Source organism: Oryzias latipes, chromosome 22 (assembly GCF_002234675.1).
Source record: "Oryzias latipes chromosome 22, ASM223467v1".
Classification (NCBI taxonomy): Eukaryota; Metazoa; Chordata; class Actinopteri; order Beloniformes; family Adrianichthyidae; genus Oryzias; species Oryzias latipes.
The window spans coordinates 15,452,302-15,458,154 of NC_019880.2; positions in this window are offsets into that span (position 1 = coordinate 15,452,302).

A 5,853-nucleotide genomic window follows, 5' to 3' on the forward strand; every position below is an offset into this window, starting at 1 on the left:
TGATACCACAAAACAAGCGTTTAAGTGACTACGCTAACTCACAATCATTTGTTAGTAACGCGTAAAAAAAAACAAAAAACAAAACACATTCTGACATCACTACATGTTAGCATATTTTTAAGATACCAGTAATTTAAAAAAAAAAATAACAGTCTGACATGATACATATTCAATACGTTAGTGTATTCACAATACCTGTTACTTTTACCCTTGTTAGCAACACTTAAAAAAAAGACAGATACCACAAATACAAACATTACTATGACTACAAGAACTCTTGGCCTAGTAGGTAACACGTAAAAAAAACGCAGTCCGACATCGGTACATGTTGGCGTGTTAACAGTACCTGTGACTCCCAACCTTATTTTAACATGTTTTAAACAGACTGATACCGCTAAAACAAATGTTACTGTGACTACGCAAACACACCTTGTATGTAAAACGTAAAAATAAACTAGTACGACACCGACACATGGTAGCGGCCTTAGCATATTCATAACAACACACAACCTAGCTTAAAAAAACAGAAACAGACTGACATTTTGACAGAGCACTGTGTACCTCTCAAAATCACTTCGACATCAGTGAGCACAACTAGAGATAATGTATATATAAGGTGCTCCGGATTATAAGACGCATTGTCATTTTTGGACAAAATATAGGGCTTTTAGGTGCACCTTTTAGTGCGGAAAATATGGTATATTAGGTAGCCATAATTCCGTCCTGTTCCCCCAGATGTGATGCCGACCTTCCATGGCCAGATGTCTTTGCTCTGCTAAAAGGGATGGAACGCTACCAGGAGTGCATGTCTACCCAGAGAGCAGACAGCCAATTATTCTTCTTAATTATCTATTGACAAGATGGAATTGATGTTTTTGGAGCACTGATTGGATAATCAGGAATGTTGGCCAGTCATTCTCCTTGGCTAGTCTCACTCATCTGTCCAATATGGTCTCCCCGTTGCAGTAATTTGTTTAGTTGCGCAACATATTCCCGCCGAGCATTCGTTCGTGATCACAAAGGGGGGAAGGACGGTAGAGCGCGTGCTTTCACTGTTACCAAGTGCTCCTGTGAGCATGTGTTAGGCTGAATACCTCACAGGGTTTTCCTAACGTGTTCAGGAGAATAATTGGCAGCTTTTCTAATTCTGCTCCACTGATTAACCTCCACTTTTATCTGCAGACAGACATATTTCTTCTGGGGCTCCATTTTCCCCCAAAAAAAAAAAAAAAAGAAAAGAAAATCCTGGCTTCAAACAAAAGAGCTAGGCTGCCTTGTTTACTGTCCATTTGTCTCTTGTCGTATCAGCAGGCATTTTTTTTTGTTTATTCTCACAGAGAGCGTGTTGGCACAGGCCCAGGCAGGCGGCAGGAACAGGGGAGCATAAGACATGAATGACACTGATTGTGCCTCTTCTAATTAAACCCTTCCTGACCTTAGTGTTGAGATATCATTAGTTCTCCCTTGTAATCATCACAGGGCAGCACTCACATTCTGTTTGGCTCCATTTGCAATTCACAAGATTTTTCTGAACAATCAAAGATGGATTGGGAAAAAGAAGGGGAAACAAAAAAACAAAACAAAACCAAAACAGGCCATTAGGCTATATTCAATTTCATAACACTCTGAAGACACTGAATGTTGGAAAATGTCATGACAGTATTCAGAGGAAAGGTTAAACAGACTGAATATGAGAGACTATAGGATGAATGTTTGAGATGTCTTCCTAAAATAGAAAGCGTCCTTTCTTTTTCTTACATACGTACACTTCATGAAGAACCAATGAAAATAGCAAACTGAATGATTGACAAAAAACAATTCTACTCGGATATGTCTATGAAGACTCATTCATCCAGGTTGATTCCATCATAAGTAGTAGGTTTAGGGGCTGTCATCTGGACTTAGTTTTTAAAGTTAGAAGACGTTTCACCTCTTATCCAAGAGGCTTTGTCAATTCTGAATTAGCTGGTAAAAGAGCTGGTATATGTGCGCTCATGGGGGAGGAGTCAGACCATGGTTTCGGGTCGTTGAGAGTCCTTTGTCCTCAGCTGGGGGTTGGGGAGCCAGTGACTCCTCCCCAAACTGGTCATCTCTTTCAGCTGTTAACGACCCAGGTGGAACTGGTTCGGTTTGAGATGGCTTTTTTCACTCTTCACTCAAACCATCCTTTCTCTCTGGCTAGATCTAGCCAGAGAGAAAGGATGGTTTGTCAAGAAGGATAAACCTTCTCTTAATAAGAATGGTGGTCTCAGGTTTATTCTTCCATCTATCTATAGCAGTGTTCTGAAACCCAAACAAACCGAACCAGTTGCAGCACGCTTTCGCTGTACCAAAGTAACAAGTAAAAAGTGATGTTCTTGACATTCTAAACTGGTAATTGAAATATAAAGTTTTAAGAAGTTAACTGTCCCGATAAGGATTATAAAGACTCGCAGTTCCTGGACAATGACTGAAGAGATCTTTAGTCACAGGGTTTTGTTCACAAGCGTTGGTTCGTAACAGAAAGGTCCCCTTAATGCCAGTTTGAATACAGACCAAACACAAGGTTCAGGACTCGATCCGGAACACAGGATTTTCCCAGTCTGGACACACTTTAAGTCATTTTTGGATATTTCAATGAAATTTAATCAATAAAGTTGAGCAAACTCACAGTAAACAAAGCAAACCACATAAGCATTCTCCCCATACTAAACAATATACCAATCAGCTTATAAACTTGTGGCCCGCCCAGCTGTTTTTCTTTACTCTTTTTTTTCAAAAATAAATTTTTCATCTACCCTTGATTCACAACAATTTGTATAAATAAATGCTATTTTGGGCTTAATTTTCGTAATATGTGTCCTCCATAATCAAAAGAATGCCACAAGAACATGTTGAAAACACAATTTTCCTTGAAAAGGATCTTTAAACGGAATTGGGTTAATGGGGTTGAGGGAGCCAATCCCAGGTACTGTTTGGCGAAGGGTACAGGGTAATTTAAAACATCTGTTAGGAATTTACCCAGAGGACAAGCAGACGACATTCAGAGAATGCTTTTTGATAAACAACAAGAAGGCACTATAAGCTCAGAGGGCTGTGATCACAGTCATAGAATACTTCAGTGTATTATTGCTGTTGTGTATTCATTCTTCTAAGGGCTATGATAAAACCTTTGGTCTTTGGTTTGTTATCTGAACAATGTCTCAGTTGGGTATTATGGAAGAAAAAGATGTTTGATATCCTTAAAAAGTTTGTGTTGTCACTTTTTTACTCAATTCACCTGGTTTTACACATAAACATGTCCATCCATCCATCCATCCATCCATCCATCCATCCATCCATCCATCCATCCATCCATCCATCCCTCCATCCGTCCTTTAAAGTCATGTCCCAAACCTTCAAAATAAAATAGACCATCCTATAATCTTCAGAACTCTAAAACTGGTGGACTCTATAAATACACACATTTCAGAAATCGATCTGCAGTCTTAACACATTTTTGGAAAGCAAACACAATCTACACACACACACACACACACACACACACACACACACACACACACACACACACACACACACACATAGAAACCATCCACAAAAGCCGGTACTTCAGGGAAAAGTACACAAACATAGATTATCTATCAGCATTGTGGGTGGCATGAGGGTTGTGTGGGAGTGTCATATCTCTCCCAGAGATGTGGCTGACACGGAGGCTCACACACGTCACACCTGGCATTCAAAAAGAGTCCTTTTTTCTTTTTTTCTTTATCCTGCACCTTGTCTCGTGTGCGCGCTGTTACTAAATCTGACAATAACAGCAAGAGCGAGGTCGATGGGTTAAGATGAAAATAACGCTGGCAAATACCCCAAGGGCCCTCCGCTCTCTAAGCTGCAGGTGTGCCTTCTCATTCTGTGTCAGAACAAAAAGATAAGTTGACAGTTAAGTCAAATAAAACAATGTAGAGAAGGTACAAAGAAATTTTAGGATAAAAAAAAAAGATTTTGCTTCAAGTTAATGCACATGTTTCACAATTTAAGCCAATAAAGGACTTGATATTTAGTGGATATGGATGTTAAAATAGTTAGAACAAATTACCTAAAAATCTAAAAAACTTTGGAGAAGCTGTTGAAACCTTACCAAAATAAAAGATTAGTACACAAGTGAGCCAATAAAAGAAACAATGAGCAATTAATTATGGAAAAAACAAAAATTCAGCCATACTCCAGATCAGTTAAATGTAATTAAAAAAGCATCTTTTCTTTTTTTGTTTTTTCATTTTACTTTTTCTTTTCATTTCCACAATTCAACAAAAATAAAAGTTCTTGTACACGTTCTAATACAGGGGAGATTGAAAGGGGCACAAAAAAGGAAACTTGCTTATCTGCATATAGGAAAATGACTTAAAATTAACATATTTTCATAGATTTACTACAGAATGATACATGTGATGTAATATGTGTAAAAAAAAACTTGATTACAGAAAATAATAAAAGAAAATGTACATTTAATTTATTTATTTCTGTTTTATTCCTTCCAAATAGAAAGCTTGAAGTTCAAAATGTATTTGTTCTGACTGACCTATTGTGCTTTTATGGTAAAATAGTTTAGAAAATTTTCCATACTTCCAAAAAATAAAAAATAATAAAAATACACAGAGCACGAGTGTATAGCAGCTCTTCTCAAAAAGGGACATTTTTTTGTCAATTCTCCAAATGATGGACGTTGCCAGAGTCTTTAATAATATGGTTTCAAACGAAACATCAGTTCCTCTTTATTTATATATAAATATTATAAGAAAAAGCGTTGTAAATTAAAATAGTAGATTGAAATGCGATATTCTCACTGTGGGAGGAAAGCGCAAACGGCTCTTACAAGTCATTTTCAAGACAGTCGTAACAGAATTTCTTATTACTAATTAATAAACTAATTGCCCATAACTCTGTCAATGTATTTCCCTGTGTAATATGAATTAAGATTATAATCTGTAGGTCATACCTGTCAGATTTTAGCCATGCAGATTCCACAACACAAACATTTTTTAACTTTATTTTCTTTTTCCAATCAAAACTTGATGGTCGTGCTATTTAAAAAAATAAAATAAAATATACAATTATTCTTTAGCTTGGTTGACAGAAGAACAAAATTCAGCAAAAGAAAATTTTACTCCTTAAAAATCAGAAACACTAAGAATCAAATGAATGGTTTTATCAAAACAGAACACACACTTTTGTGTTACGCTTCTATTTCTTGAAAATTAAAATTAATTCAGCCTTTATACTTTGCTGGTTTTTAATAATTTGTAAAATCAAAAGAAGTCTTCCTTTTTTTCAAACTGCAATTACATTTTGAGGAAATTAATCACAGTGTGATAAGAACTGCTAACAGGTTATTACAGCGAGCCATGCTCAGGCTGGATAAAAACTTCGCTCGTAGCATCGGGAGAGAACAAGGTGCATTCTGGAGCCAGATTTCACATTAAGGCAATTAAAAATATTCCAGACTGCCTAATTTAGGGGTTGAACTTGTGTGTAACTTAATTTGACAAGATTAATTATACAATTAAATCTAAACTTCTTTCAATTATGTGGAGAAATGCTGCCTGTCTGCTCAGGCTGACCTTTGCCCTTTGCTAAGGCAAGGTACCTGATCAGCATAATTTCCAACAGGAGCAAAAGAAATTGCAGACTATTTTGTTGCCACGCTTGACTCGACACAGTATAGGCCTTAATTGGTGGCAGGCTTTACAACTGTGACCTTGACGTGGAAAAAAGGAAACGTTACGCCATTCACTGGAACGTTACAGAGCACTTTTTTGATTGACAGAACAATCCACTCAATCTGAAGACATAATTGTGTGTCATTTCAGGCTGTTA